The sequence below is a fragment of the Pseudophryne corroboree genome, unplaced genomic scaffold (genome assembly GCF_028390025.1).
Source record: "Pseudophryne corroboree isolate aPseCor3 unplaced genomic scaffold, aPseCor3.hap2 scaffold_2714, whole genome shotgun sequence".
NCBI classification, from domain to species: Eukaryota; Metazoa; Chordata; class Amphibia; order Anura; family Myobatrachidae; genus Pseudophryne; species Pseudophryne corroboree.
The window spans coordinates 1-16,489 of NW_026969377.1; the positions used below are offsets into that span (position 1 = coordinate 1).

Here is a 16,489-nt window from a genome sequence, read left to right on the forward strand (position 1 = left end):
TAGTGTGTTCAGCTATTAATCAGAAGGTTGGTGGTTCAATCCCACCCAGGGACGTAATTGACCTTGTGATCAGATTTTGGTAATATTTAAGTAGACAAGTCAAAATTGCAAAACCCCTCTTATGGTGTAGGGTACCTGGCCTTCTCTGATGTAATCAGAGTTAGATTTGATTAAGTGATTTTATAAAAAAAACAGCTAGGAAGCACAATTTAGCAGTGGGTTGCAGAGAAAAAGAAAAATGCTGGCAGAAAAATCCAATTGAGTGATTAAACAGCTCTTCATTTTCTGGCTTTATTTTTATGATAACAAATTTGTTCTCTGAAAAGTGTCCACAAAGCCAAGTATCTGATTAACATCTTTGTAGGGATGGTTTTTCACCTATTACTAAATTAAACTTGCTTCATTGGAAAGGCAGCAAGATGCATCCTCATTTCAATATCTACGGAAATAATACAGGTTGACACCAGGAAACATTAACGCCACTGCATCTTTGCTGTTTTCTCATGTGGAAGTCTGTTTAATGTGAAAACAAAGTGATATCTAATTAGCACACAGGTAAGGAATTAAGAAAATCTTTATTTAAGGGTGAAGATGTTTCTCACAAAATCGTTGCCCCAATGCATCATTGAAATTCAAGCTGGAAAGATGATTTTAATATATCACTTGTACATTTTGTATTGCTCTTCTGGTGACAATGTAGTTTGTTTTTGTCAATTACCATTTTAATAATCGGGTAAAGAAAAGTAATTGGATTTTTGAAAGAAAACAATACTGTCAATATACTATTAAAACAAATTAAAATGGTAAAAGTTATTGTACTTTAAGTAAAAATAAAAGAGCAAAAATATCAATCCCAGTTTTGGATTACTTTAATTAACAAAAAAAAAATGCATATAGCAGAGGATAGTTTCAATCTGCCTACCTCTGGGTTATGGACCCAGCATGCTTTCATACCAGTACTCTGCTGCACATGTAAGTGCAAGAGATCCTGAAGCACTCACTCATCATGGGAAAGTACCAATGTGTTTCTTCATTGGTTGATGGAAGAAACATCTTACAAAAACTCTCCAGATTATTGACTATTTAAAGTTTTTATAGGAAACGTTCTAGATGAATGCTTATTAGCCTTTGTCAGTATGTACTTTTGCAAAGTGTCGCTGTGGCGCAATCAGTTAGTGTGTACAGCTATTAACCAAAAGGTTGGTGGTTCAATCCCACCCAGGGACATAATTGACCTTGTTATCAGATTTTGTTGATCTTTAAGTAGACAAGTCAAAATTTCGAAAACCCCTGTTATGGTGTAGGGTACCTGGTCTTCTCTGATGTAATCAGAGTTAGATTTGATTCAGTGATTTTATAAAAACAGCTAGGAAGCACAATTTAGCAGTGGGTTGCAGAGAAAAAGAAATATGCTATCAAAAAAATCCAATTGAGTGATTAAACAGCTCTTCATTTTCTGGCTTTATTTTTATGCTAACAAATTTGTTCTCTGAAAAGTGTCCACAAAGCCAAGTCTCTGATTAACACCTTTGTAGGGATGGTTTTTCACCTATTACTAAATTAAACTTGCTTCATTGGAAAGGCAGCAAGATGCATCCTCATTTCAATATCTACTGAAATAATACAGGTTGACACCAGGAAACATTAACGCCACTGCATCCTTGCTGCTTTCTCATGTGGAAGTCTGTTTAATGTGAAAACAAGGTGATATCTAATTAGCACACAGGTAAGGAATTAAGAAAATCTTTATTTAAGGGTGAAGATGTTTCTCACAAAATCGTTGCCCCAATGCATAATTGAAATTCAAGCTGGAAAGATGATTTTAATATATCACTTGTACATTTTGTATTGCTCTTCTGGTGACAATGTAGTTTGTTTTTGTCAGTTACCATTTTAATAATCGGGTAAAGAAAATTAATTGGATTTTTGAAAGAAAACAATACTGTCAATATACTATTAAAACAAATTAAAATGGTAAAAGTTATTGTACTTTAAGTAAAAATAAAAGCTAAAATATCAATCCCAGTTTTGGATTACTTTAATGAACAAAAAAAAATGCATATAGCAGAGGATAGTTTCAATCTGCCTACCTCTGGGTTATGGACCCAGCATGCTTCCATTACAGTACTCTGCTGCACATGTAAGTGCAAGAGATCCTGAAGCACTCACTCATCATGGGAAAGTACCAATGTGTTTCTTCATTGGTTGATGGAAGAAACATCTTACAAAAACTCTCCACATTATTGACTTTTTAAAATGTTTCTAGGAATCGTTCTAGATGAATGCTTATTAGCCTTTGTCAGTAAGTACTTTTGCAAAGTGTCGCTGTGGCGCAATCAGTTAGTGTGTAAGGCTATTAACCAAAAGGTTGGTGGTTCAATCCCACCCAGGGACATAATTGACCTTGTTATAAGATTTTGGTGATCTTTAAGCAGACAAGTCAAAATTTCAAACCCCCTGTTATGGTGTAGGGTACCTGGCCTTCTCTGATGTAATCAGAGTTAGATTTGATTCAGTGATTTTATAAAAACAGCTAGGAAGCACAATTTAGCAGTGGGTTGCAGAGAAAAAGAAATATGCTGGCAGAAAAATCCAATTGAGTGATTAAACAGCTCTTCATTTTCTGGCTTTATTTTTAAACTAATTTGTTCTCTGAAAAGTGTCCACAAAGCCAAGTATCTGATTAACATATTTGTAGGGATGGTTTTTCACCTATTACTAAATTAAACTTGCTTCATTGGAAAGGCAGCAAGATGCATCCTCATTTCAATATCTACTGAAATAATACAGGTTGACACCAGGAAACATTAACGCCACTGCATCCTTGCTGCTTTCTCATGTGGAAGTCTGTTTAATGTGAAAACAAGGTGATATCTAATTAGCACACAGGTAAGGAATTAAGAAAATCTTTATTTAAGGGTAAAGATGTTTCTCACAAAATCATTGCCCCAATGCATCATTGAAATTCAAGCTGGAAAGATGATTTTAATATATCACTTGTACATTTTGTATTGCTCTTCTGGTGACAATGTAGTTTGTTTTTGTCAATTACCATTTTAATAATAGGGTAAAGAAAATTAAGTGGATTTTTGAAAGAAAACAATACTGTCAATATACTATTAAAACAAATTAAAATGGTAAAAGTTATTGTACTTTAAGTAAAAATAAAAGCTAAAATATCAATCCCAGTTTTGGATTACTTTAATGAACAAAAAAAAAATGCATATAGCAAAGGATAGTTTCAATCTGCCTACCTCTGGGTTATGGGCCCAGCATGCTTCCATAGCAGTTCTCTGCTGCACATGTAAGTGCAAGAGATCCTGAAGCACTCACTCATCATGCGAAAGTACCAATGTGTTTCTTCATTGGTTGCTGGAAGAAACATCTTACAAAAACTCTCCAGATTATTGACTTTTTAAAGTTTTTCTAGGAAACGTTCTAGATGAAAGCTTATTAGTCTTTGTCAGTATATTCTTTTTGCAAAGTGTCTCTGTGGCGCAATCGGTTAGTGTGTTCAGCTATTAATCAAAAGGTTGGTGGTTCAATCCCACCCAGGGACGTAATTGACTTTGTGATCAGATTTTGGTGATATTTAAGTAGACAAGTCAAAATTGCAAACCCCCTCTTATAGTGTAGGGTACCTGGCCTTCTCTGATGTAATCAGAGTTAGATTTGATTAAGTGATTTTATAAAAAAACAGCTAGGAAGCACAATTTAGCAGTGGGTTGCAGAGAAAAAGAAAAATGCTGGCAGAAAAATACAATTGAGTGATTAAACAGCTCTTCATTTTCTGGCTTTATTTTTATGATAACAAATTTGTTCTCTGAAAAGTGTCCACAAAGCCAAGTATCTGATTAACATATTTGTAGGGATGGTTTTTCACCTATTACTAAATTAAACTTGCTTCATTGGAAAGGCAGCAAGATGCATCCTCATTTCAATATCTACTGAAATAATACAGGTTGACACCAGGAAACATTAACGCCACTGCATCCTTGCTGCTTTCTCATGTGGAAGTCTGTTTAATGTGAAAACAAGGTGATATCTAATTAGCACACAGGTAAGGAATTAAGAAAATCTTTATTTAAGGGTAAAGATGTTTCTCACAAAATCATTGCCCCAATGCATCATTGAAATTCAAGCTGGAAAGATGATTTTAATATATCACTTGTACATTTTGTATTGCTCTTCTGGTGACAATGTAGTTTGTTTTTGTCAATTACCATTTTAATAATAGGGTAAAGAAAATTAAGTGGATTTTTGAAAGAAAACAATACTGTCTATATACTATTAAAACAAATTAAAATGGTAAAAGTTATTGTACTTTAAGTAAAAATAAAAGCTAAAATATCAATCCCAGTTTTGGATTACTTTAATGAACAAAAAAAAAATGCATATAGCAAAGGATAGTTTCAATCTGCCTACCTCTGGGTTATGGGCCCAGCATGCTTTCATTGCAGTACTCTGCTGCACATGTAAGTGCAAGAGATCCTGAAGCCCTCACTCATCATGCGAAAGTACCAATGTGTTTCTTCATTGGTTGCTGGAAGAAACATCTTACAAAAACTCTCCAGATTATTGACTTTTTAAAGTTTTTCTAGGAAACGTTCTAGATGAATGCTTATTAGTCTTTGTCAGTATATTCTTTTTGCAAAGTGTCTCTGTGGCGCAATCGGTTAGTGTGTTCAGATATTAATCAAAAGGTTGGTGGTTCAATCCCACCCAGGGACGTAATTGACCTTGTGATCAGATTTTGGTGATATTTAAGTAGACAAGTCAAAATTGCAAACCCCCTCTTATGGTGTAGGGTACCTGGCCTTCTCTGATGTAATCAGAGTTAGATTTGATTAAGTGATTTTATAAAAAAACAGCTAGGAAGCACAATTTAGCAGTGGGTTGCAGAGAAAAAGAAAAATGCTGGCAGAAAAATACAATTGAGTGATTAAACAGCTCTTCATTTTCTGGCTTTATTTTTATGATAACAAATTTGTTCTCTGAAAAGTGTCCACAAAGCCAAGTCTCTGATTAACACCTTTGTAGGGATGGTTTTTCACCTATTACTAAATTAAACTTGCTTCATTGGAAAGGCAGCAAGATGCATCCTCATTTCAATATCTACTGAAATAATACAGGTTGACACCAGGAAACATTAACGCCACTGCATCCTTGCTGCTTTCTCATGTGGAAGTCTGTTTAATGTGAAAACAAGGTGATATCTAATTAGCACACAGGTAAGGAATTAAGAAAATCTTTATTTAAGGGTGAAGATGTTTCTCACAAAATCGTTGCCCCAATGCATCATTGAAATTCAAGCTGGAAAGATGATTTTAATATATCACTTGTACATTTTGTATTGCTCTTCTGGTGACAATGTAGTTTGTTTTTGTCAGTTACCATTTTAATAATCGGGTAAAGAAAATTAATTGGATTTTTGAAAGAAAACAATACTGTCAATATACTATTAAAACAAATTAAAATGGTAAAAGTTATTGTACTTTAAGTAAAAATAAAAGCTAAAATATCAATCCCAGTTTTGGATTACTTTAATGAACAAAAAAAAATGCATATAGCAGAGGATAGTTTCAATCTGCCTACCTCTGGGTTATGGACCCAGCATGCTTCCATTACAGTACTCTGCTGCACATGTAAGTGCAAGAGATCCTGAAGCACTCACTCATCATGGGAAAGTACCAATGTGTTTCTTCATTGGTTGATGGAAGAAACATCTTACAAAAACTCTCCACATTATTGACTTTTTAAAATGTTTCTAGGAATCGTTCTAGATGAATGCTTATTAGCCTTTGTCAGTAAGTACTTTTGCAAAGTGTCGCTGTGGCGCAATCAGTTAGTGTGTAAGGCTATTAACCAAAAGGTTGGTGGTTCAATCCCACCCAGGGACATAATTGACCTTGTTATCAGATTTTGGTGATCTTTAAGCAGACAAGTCAAAATTTCAAACCCCCTGTTATGGTGTAGGGTACCTGGCCTTCTCTGATGTAATCAGAGTTAGATTTGATTCAGTGATTTTATAAAAACAGCTAGGAAGCACAATTTAGCAGTGGGTTGCAGAGAAAAAGAAATATGCTGGCAGAAAAATCCAATTGAGTGATTAAACAGCTCTTCATTTTCTGGCTTTATTTTTATGCTAACTAATTTGTTCTCTGAAAAGTGTCCACAAAGCCAAGTATCTGATTAACATATTTGTAGGGATGGTTTTTCACCTATTACTAAATTAAACTTGCTTCATTGGAAAGGCAGCAAGATGCATCCTCATTTCAATATCTACTGAAATAATACAGGTTGACACCAGGAATTATTAACGCCACTGCATCCTTGCTGCTTTCTCATGTGGAAGTCTGTTTAATGTGAAAACAAGGTGATATCTAATTAGCACACAGGTAAGGAATTAAGAAAATCTTTATTTAAGGGTAAAGATGTTTCTCACAAAATCATTGCCCCAATGCATCATTGAAATTCAAGCTGGAAAGATGATTTTAATATATCACTTGTACATTTTGTATTGCTCTTCTGGTGACAATGTAGTTTGTTTTTGTCAATTACCATTTTAATAATAGGGTAAAGAAAATTAAGTGGATTTTTGAAAGAAAACAATACTGTCAATATACTATTAAAACAAATTAAAATGGTAAAAGTTATTGTACTTTAAGTAAAAATAAAAGCTAAAATATCAATCCCAGTTTTGGATTACTTTAATGAACAAAAAAAAAATGCATATAGCAAAGGATAGTTTCAATCTGCCTACCTCTGGGTTATGGGCCCAGCATGCTTCCATAGCAGTACTCTGCTGCACATGTAAGTGCAAGAGATCCTGAAGCACTCACTCATCATGCGAAAGTACCAATGTGTTTCTTCATTGGTTGCTGGAAGAAACATCTTACAAAAACTCTCCAGATTATTGACTTTTTAAAGTTTTTCTAGGAAACGTTCTAGATGAAAGCTTATTAGTCTTTGTCAGTATATTCTTTTTGCAAAGTGTCTCTGTGGCGCAATCGGTTAGTGTGTTCAGCTATTAATCAAAAGGTTGGTGGTTCAATCCCACCCAGGGACGTAATTGACCTTGTGATCAGATTTTGGTGATATTTAAGTAGACAAGTCAAAATTGCAAACCCCCTCTTATAGTGTAGGGTACCTGGCCTTCTCTGATGTAATCAGAGTTAGATTTGATTAAGTGATTTTATAAAAAAACAGCTAGGAAGCACAATTTAGCAGTGGGTTGCAGAGAAAAAGAAAAATGCTGGCAGAAAAATACAATTGAGTGATTAAACAGCTCTTCATTTTCTGGCTTTATTTTTATGATAACAAATTTGTTCTCTGAAAAGTGTCCACAAAGCCAAGTATCTGATTAACATATTTGTAGGGATGGTTTTTCACCTATTACTAAATTAAACTTGCTTCATTGGAAAGGCAGCAAGATGCATCCTCATTTCAATATCTACTGAAATAATACAGGTTGACACCAGGAAACATTAACGCCACTGCATCCTTGCTGCTTTCTCATGTGGAAGTCTGTTTAATGTGAAAACAAGGTGATATCTAATTAGCACACAGGTAAGGAATTAAGAAAATCTTTATTTAAGGGTAAAGATGTTTCTCACAAAATCATTGCCCCAATGCATCATTGAAATTCAAGCTGGAAAGATGATTTTAATATATCACTTGTACATTTTGTATTGCTCTTCTGGTGACAATGTAGTTTGTTTTTGTCAATTACCATTTTAATAATAGGGTAAAGAAAATTAAGTGGATTTTTGAAAGAAAACAATACTGTCAATATACTATTAAAACAAATTAAAATGGTAAAAGTTATTGTACTTTAAGTAAAAATAAAAGCTAAAATATCAATCCCAGTTTTGGATTACTTTAATGAACAAAAAAAAAATGCATATAGCAAAGGATAGTTTCAATCTGCCTACCTCTGGGTTATGGGCCCAGCATGCTTCCATTGCAGTACTCTGCTGCACATGTAAGTGCAAGAGATCCTGAAGCACTCACTCATCATGCGAAAGTACCAATGTGTTTCTTCATTGGTTGCTGGAAGAAACATCTTACAAAAACTCTCCAGATTATTGACTTTTTAAAGTTTTTCTAGGAAACGTTCTAGATGAATGCTTATTAGTCTTTGTCAGTATATTCTTTTTGCAAAGTGTCTCTGTGGCGCAATCGGTTAGTGTGTTCAGCTATTAATCAAAAGGTTGGTGGTTCAATCCCACCCAGGGACGTAATTGACCTTGTGATCAGATTTTGGTGATATTTAAGTAGACAAGTCAAAATTTCAAAAACCCCTGTTATGGTGTAGGGTACCTGGCCTTCTCTGATGTAATCAGAGTTAGATTTGATTCAGTGATTTTATAAAAACAGCTAGGAAGCACAATTTAGCAGTGGTTTGCAGAGAAAAAGAAATATGCTGGCAAAAAAATCCAATTGAGTGATTAAACAGCTCTTCATTTTCTGGCTTTATTTTTATGCTAACAAATTTGTTCTCTGAAAAGTGTCCACAAAGCCAAGTATCTGATTAACATCTTTGTAGGGATGGTTTTTCACCTATTACTAAATTAAACTTGCTTCATTGGAAAGGCAGCAAGATGCATCCTCATTTCAATATCTACTGAAATAATACAGGTTGACACCAGGAAACATTAACGCCACTGCATCCTTGCTGCTTTCTCATGTGGAAGTCTGTTTAATGTGAAAACAAGGTGATATCTAATTAGCACACAGGTAAGGAATTAAGAAAATCTTTATTTAAGGGTGAAGATGTTTCTCACAAAATCGTTGCCCCAATGCATCATTGAAATTCAAGCTGGAAAGATGATTTTAATATATCACTTGTACATTTTGTATTGCTCTTCTGGTGACAATGTAGTTTGTTTTTGTCAATTACCATTTTAATAATAGGGTAAAGAAAATTAAGTGGATTTTTGAAAGAAAACAATACTGTCAATATACTATTAAAACAAATTAAAATGGTAAAAGTTATTGTACTTTAAGTAAAAATAAAAGAGCAAAAATATCAATCCCAGTTTTGGATTACTTTAATTAACAAAAAAAAATGCATATAGCAGAGGATAGTTTCAATCTGCCTACCTCTGGGTTATGGGCCCAGCATGCTTCCATTGCAGTACTCTGCTGCACATGTAAGTGCAAGAGATCCTGAAGCACTCACTCATCATGGGAAAGTACCAATGCGTTTCTTCATTGGTTGATGGAAGAAACATCTTACAAAATCTCTCCAGATTATTGACTTTTTAAAGTTTTCTAGGAATTGTTCTAGATGAATGCTTATTAGCCTTTGTCAGTATGTACGTTTGCAAAGTGTCTCTGTGGTGCAATCGGTTAGTGTGTTTGGTTATTAACCAAAGGGTTGGTGGTTCAATCCCACCCAGGGATGTTATTGACCTTGTCATCAGATTTTGGTGATCTTTAAGTAGACAAGTCAAAATTTCAAACCCCGTCTTATGGTGTAGGGTACCTGGCCTACTCTGATGTAATCAGAGTTAGATTTGATTAAGTGATTTTATCAAAAAACAGCTAGGAAGCACAATTTAGCAGTGGGTTGCAGAGAAAATGAAATATGCTGGCAGAAAAATCCAATTGAGTGATTAAACAGCTCTTCATTTTCTGGCTTTATTTTTATGCTAACAAATTTGTTCTCTGAAAAGTGTCCACAAAGCCAAGTATCGGATTAACATCTTTGTAGGGATGGTTTTTCACCTATTACTAAATTAAACTTGCTTCATTGGAAAGGCAGCAAGATGCATCCTCATTTCAATATCTACTGAAATAATACAGGTTGACACCAGGAAACATTAACGCCACTGCATCCTTGCTGCTTTCTCATGTGGAAGTCTGTTTAATGTGAAAACAAGGTGATATCTAATTAGCACACAGGTAAGGAATTAAGAAAATCTTTATTTAAGGGTGAAGATGTTTCTCACAAAATCGTTGCCCCAATGCATCATTGAAATTCAAGCTGGAAAGATGATTTTAATATATCACTTGTACATTTTGTATTGCTCTTCTGGTGACAATGTAGTTTGTTTTTGTCAATTACCATTTTAATAATCGGGTAAAGAAAATTAAGTGGATTTTTGAAAGAAAACAATACTGTCAATATACTATTAAAACATATTAAAATGGTAAAAGTTATTGTACTTTAAGTAAAAATAAAAGAGAAAAAATATCAATCCCAGTTTTGGATTACTTTAATTAACAAAAAAAAAATGCATATAGCAGAGGATAGTTTCAATCTGCCTACCTCTGGGTTATGAACCCAGCATGCTTTCATTACAGTACTCTGCTGCACATGTAAGTGCAAGAGATCTTGAAGCACTCACTCATCATGGGAAAGTAACAATGTGTTTCTTCGTTGGTTGATGGAAGAAACATCTTACAAAAACTCTCCAGATTATTGACTTTTAAAAGTTTTTCTAGGAAACGTTCTAGATGAATGCTTATTAGCCTTTGTCAGTATGGACTTTTGCAAAGTGTCTCTGTGGCGCAATTGGTTAGTGTGATTGGTTATTAACCAAAGGGTTGGTGGTTCAATCCCACCCAGGGATGTAATTGACCTTGTTATCAGATTTTGGTGATTTTTAAGTAGACAAGTCAAAATTTCAAAAACCCCTGTTATGGTGTAGGGTACCTGGCCTTCTCTGATGTAATCAGAGTTAGATTTGATTCAGTGATTTTATAAAAACAGCTAGGAAGCACAATTTAGCAGTGGTTTGCAGAGAAAAAGAAATATGCTGGCAAAAAAATCCAATTGAGTGATTAAACAGCTCTTCATTTTCTGGCTTTATTTTTATGCTAACAAATTTGTTCTCTGAAAAGTGTCCACAAAGCCAAGTATCTGATTAACATCTTTGTAGGGATGGTTTTTCACCTATTACTAAATTAAACTTGCTTCATTGGAAAGGCAGCAAGATGCATCCTCATTTCAATATCTACTGAAATAATACAGGTTGACACCAGGAAACATTAACGCCACTGCATCCTTGCCGATGATAACCTCAAGTTGGGTCATTCGGTGCTGCAGAGTCGTACGCACTCTTCCACCCGTTCAAGAGCTTTGGTATAACCCCATGGTTCTTAATGTGACCCCAGCATCCTCTAGGTCGTATGAGAAAATAGGATTTTAATACCTACCGGTAAATCCTTTTCTCTTAGTCTGTAGAGGATGCTGGGCACCCGTCCCAGTCCATACTGTGTCTGCAGTTATTACTTGTGGTTATACACATGTTGTGTTATGGTTCTGGTCAGCTTTTTGCTGCAATTGTTCATGCCGTTGGCTTGTGTTCTGTTGAATGCCACGTTCTGCGGCATGCTTAAGGTGTGAGCTGGTAAGATGCTCACCTTAGTTTAACAATAAATCCTTTCCTCGAAATGTCCGTCTCCCTGGGCACAGTTCCTATAACTGGAGTCTGGAGGAGGGGCATAGAGGGAGGAGCCAGTTCACACCCTTTGATAGTCTTAAAGTGCCCATGTCTCTTGCGGATCCCGTCTATACCCCATGGTTCTTAATGTGACCCCAGCATCCTCTACGGACTAAGAGAAAAGGATGCCCTTGCGCACTATCCTGACTTCTCCTCCCGTCTGCTTACTTTGTGCCTTCCAACGCACAATGCGAACTACAGGTGGTGCTGCAGGGCCCACACCCTTTTACTTGCCTTACAGAACAGCTCTGGAGCTGTTACAGTGCCCAGCTGCTGCAAGAAATCAGCTTGAATGCTTCAGGGGATGGGGCATGGCCAACATGAGCCCCACACCAAAGGAGGGTGTGGGTGTTTAATGAGAACTAGGGGTCATCCAAGCACTGCAAAAGGCCGCCATGCCCTGCACGCCCCTTTTCTCTTTTCATATGCAGATGAGGGTTCCAGCCAACTTTGGCCCACTGCTTGGATAACATCACTGTATGCAAATCCGTCTGCTGCAGACCTTCCCCCAGGAATGCTTGTACTTGATGTTGCATATGGTTTGATATTTGATGGTGCTTCAGTATTAGGCAGCCTTCCGCCCTCCCATGTTCATCTGAAAAGATGTGGTCTCCCTGCAGTTGTTGTCCCCAGACGAGAGTTCCCTTGTGCTTCCTCAGTTGAATCTCCTTAACTTGACGGGGGAGGGGCTGCCCGAGCAGCCACCCTCCCCAGCCCTATCCCAACTCATACTTATTTTGCATATGAGATCTCTTGATCATGAAGATTGTTCTCACAGGGTGAGGTTCATCCATTATATTTTAAAATAGGAAGGTACAAATTACATATTTGAATTGCATTTATGTGCTGGATTGAAATGTCCCGTCCCCCCCCCTTCCATTCTCAATTGTGCCCGTCAGCAGCTATTCTAAGGTTGCTGCCAATGGGTGTGACACATTAATTTCTTCTGTGGGGTACACTGGACTCCACAAGGATTCACATTGGGGTGTAGAGTAGGATCTTGATCTGAGGCACCAACCGGCTCAAAGCTTTTGACTGTTCCCAAGATGCTCAGTGCATTCTCCTCTATAACCCCGCTTCCATGAACAGGGAGCTCAGTTTGTAGTTGGTGCCTTCAGTAGCAGGCCACTTAACAGGGGCCTGCCTCAGGCAGCCTATTCTTAGCTATAAATTTTGACAAGAAAAGAAGAACTTGTTTTATGAGAATCTACAAGGGCTGCAGCAGGATAGGTCTAATAGACATCTTTACTGCAGCTTCATCACTCCCAGCGGCGCTGTATACTCCCATGCCCTGGTTGCTGGGTCACTGCAGCGGAGGCTCCGGTTTCATCCTAAGGTCAGTCACACACACACCACCCTTCCGGATCACGAGGCCGCTGATGAAGGGGAGCGTGGCCGTAGGGGGTGGACCGTGTGCGCACTGGCGTGGACACTGATTACTGGGCAGCCGCTCCACTAGCCACCAGGTACAGTTAAGGAGCACAGGTCTGGGGGTTTTTCTCCTATATTAACCCAATTTTGTACTGCCCGCAGCGCATTGTGATAGGTAATAGGGCCTGATTCAGGTTGGATTGCAATCACAATAAGCGATCCAACTGCAAAAATTGCTAAGAGCATACGCATGTGCCTGCATTTTCTGTGGCACCCCGCAGAGAATGCGATCGCCTCTGCCTGTCAATCGGGGCGGGGGGGGGGGGATAGGTGGGTCAGCAACACTCCATTTCCAAGTCAGGGATGGAGCGGTGCGGGGGCAAGGCTTCAAAATGGGGTCTGCAACGGAGGAGACACAGGGGGCGTGGTCACAGCGGCTGTATGACATCACATTCAGCCGCTGTGATCACAAAAATGGTGGCGGCTTCCTGCGCGCACATACAGTCTGCACCAGCAGGAGGCTACATCATTTTTTATGATCACGCTGAACTGCAGTGCGACTGCAATTACAGCATGGACAAGAAGGGAGGCGTCATGCTGGGTGGCCATGCCCTTTCACTGTGCAGGAGCCAGCACCGCTCACACACTAGTCCCCGGGTGCAGCCCCCAACCCCCGGGACACCCGGAGCAACAAAATGTAGATTCAGGCCACCAGGCCACGCCCCTACCTATGAAACCATGCCTCCTTTTTACCATTGCGCTGCTTATCTGCGCGCACTGCATTACAATCTCCCTCGCCACCTCTCTGGGTGTCACCAGTGATAGTGACACCTCTGCCATGCTTGTAGCAGCTGGTCCTAAGATCTACGCCTCAAGCCCTGAGTGTTTGCCCTTGTGACTTGTTGATCATCATAGCGAAGCAGATGCTTACAGAAAACTGCAGGGGCTTAGATTGAAAATAAAAAAATTGATAGGTATAAGGTAGAGAGGAGCGGGTTCGGTTCTCCGAGAACCGAATTCCCCACGAACTCCACGTTGTTTACACTGGTCCGAGGCAGGCTCGGTTGTTCCCGCCTGACTCGGAAAACCTGAAAAAGGGAAAATGTCATCATCCCGCTGTCGGATTCTCGCGAGATTCGGATTCCATATAAAGAGCTGCGCGTTGCCGCCATTTTTACTCGTGCATTGAAGATAGAGCGGAATGGACGTGGCTATGTTCTCTCAGTGGAAATCTCAATATCAGTGCTCAGTATCAGTGGTTACTTATTGCTGCTCAGTAATACTAGTAGTGTGTCTCTCCTGCTCAGTGTCAGTTCTCAGTAGTATCCTCATCAGTGCTCAGTATCACTGCTCATTGTCTTGTGCTGCATTGTGGTGCTCAGCATACTACAGTACATTACTAATAGTCCAGTGCTGCATCTTGCTGCTCAGTGTCAGTTCTAGTATCCTCATCAGTGCTCACTATCACTCTTCATTGCATTTTGGTTTTCTGTATACTACAGTAACATAGTAATATAGTAACATATAGTAACATAGTTTTTGAGGTTGAATAGAGGCAAATTGCCCATCGTGTTCAACCTGTTTTAAGTTGTGATGATTCTACATACTTGCTGAATAATGTTTTATGACTAGTTAGCTACTATAACTCATGTTACCCCCGGATTAACCATGTTGATATTTTAAGTATTATAACCTTGGATAGCTTTTTCATTCAGAAATGTATCCATTCCTTTTTTAAATCCAATTACAGAGTCCACCATTACCACCTTCCCTGGCAGGGAATTCCACATCCTGATTGCCCTAACAGTGAAGATCATAGTATCTCACCTGGCAGGTAAGTAGGAGTTGGGCTAGAGCTGTGGAGGATTGCTGCTCGGGCACCCCCTGTCAAGTGAAGGAGATCCAACTGAGGCAGCACAAGGGAACTCTCGAAAGAAGAACAAGGCTAGAGGAAGATCTGAGACAAAGAAATCTGACTTTTACCAGAGCTGACCAGAGGAAAGCACAAACACAGTCCCCCACTACCACAAATAATGCAGTCGAGTTTCCCACATTTGGGGAAATCACAGGGGTCAGCATACCCAGAATGCAATGAATGAACCTCACCCTGGGAGAACAATCTTCATGACCATGGTATCTCCTATGCAAAATAAGTATGATTTGGGATAGGGCTGGGGAGGGCCGCTGCTCAGGCACATCTCTGTCAAGTAAAGGAGATTCAACTGAGGCAGCACAAGGGAACTCTCATCTGGGGACAACAACTGCAGGGAGAACACATATTTTCAGATGAAAATCTTGGTCATGCTCTGGTTTCTCTTCAGAACGAACAAATCTTTCGCCTTTTACTAAAGATTTCCGTGGAGAGGAGCAAAACTGAGTTTTACCTCAATTTTTGCATGCCCCATCTTTTTGGGGTTTCTTTTATCGGTTTAAAGATAGAATGAGTGTGCTTTAATGAAAGCTCATTTGCATAGAAATGACAGTAAATGTTTGTTTCTTTTCAAACAGAACTTTCTTGACCATGCTACTTGCTTGAAAGATCTGGGAGCACATGGAATACAGTACAAACCATGCTTATAGCAAGGAGAAGCCAGGTGAGAAATCTGCTTTCTTTCAAATTGGGCGCTCACTTTGATCTGAATGAGGACTGCTGGCATGGCACTCAGGCGACAGGTGGAATCTTGGTCATGCTCTGGTTTCTCTTCAGAACTAACAAATATTTCGCCTTTTATTAAAGATTTCCGTGGAGAGGAGCAAAACTGAGTTTTATCTCAATTTTTGCATGCCCCATATTATTGGGGTTTCTTTTATCAGTTTAAAGACAGAACGAGTGTGCTTTCTTGTTAGCTTTAATGTAAGTTTATTTGTATAACAATGACAGTAAATGTCTGTTTCTTTTCAAGCAGAACTTTCTTGACCATACTAATTGCTTGAAAGATCTGGGAGCACATGGAAAAGAGTACAAACCATGCTTATAGCAAGGGGAAGCCTGGTGAGAAATCTGCTTTCTTTCTTTCAAATTGGGTGCTCACTTTGAGCTGAATGAGGACTGCTGGCATCAGGGCTGGCTCTAGGCATGTTCGAATAGAGCGGCCGCGCAGGGCGCCACCCTTAATGGGCGCCTCGCGCTGGCGCCGCCATATTCGATGCTGGAGCCGGCCCTGTGTGTGTGCTGCTGCAGCATTTGGCGGTCGCGCTGTGTATGCGCGCTGCGCGGCGCCGGTATCTAACGTCAGACGCCGGCGCCGCGCATAGCCCGCCTGCACAAGTGGCCGCCCACCCGCCCGCCAGCCCGGACCCAGGCTCAGGCTCACTCGCCCGGCCTCCCGCCCGCCCGCCAGCGCTCCCACACAGGCGGACAGCAGTACTCCTCCCCAGCGCCGCAGGTATTTTTTTTGGGGGGGGGGGGGAGATCCGCACTGTGGGGGCATTTCTGGCACACAGGGGGCATTTTTGGTTATGTGGGGGCATTTCTGGCACTGTGGGGGCATTTCTGGCTCTGTGGGGGGCATTTCTGGCACTGTGGGGGCATTTCTGGCACTGTGGGGGCATTGCATATCTGGCTCTGTGGGGGCATATTTGGCACTGTGGGGACATATCTGGCCCTGTGGGGGCATATCAGGCACTGTGGGGACATTTCTGGCACTGTGGGGGCATTTCTGGCA

The 16,489-nt window shown here is 39.3% G+C and overlaps 3 non-coding genes across 3 annotated transcripts; 2 read left to right on the forward strand and 1 right to left on the reverse strand.

The window, feature by feature from the left end:
- Nucleotides 1–14,817: 14,817 nt before the first annotated feature.
- Nucleotides 14,818–14,981, reverse strand: LOC135013686 (U1 spliceosomal RNA). The gene has a single exon (XR_010212333.1). It is a non-coding gene; the product is annotated as a U1 spliceosomal RNA (small nuclear RNA).
- Nucleotides 14,982–15,125: 144 nt separating this feature from the next.
- On the forward strand, nucleotides 15,126–15,241 carry LOC135013680 (U5 spliceosomal RNA). The gene has a single exon (XR_010212327.1). It is a non-coding gene; the product is annotated as a U5 spliceosomal RNA (small nuclear RNA).
- Nucleotides 15,242–15,511: 270 nt separating this feature from the next.
- On the forward strand, nucleotides 15,512–15,627 carry LOC135013685 (U5 spliceosomal RNA). The gene has a single exon (XR_010212332.1). It is a non-coding gene; the product is annotated as a U5 spliceosomal RNA (small nuclear RNA).
- Nucleotides 15,628–16,489: the final 862 nt, after the last annotated feature.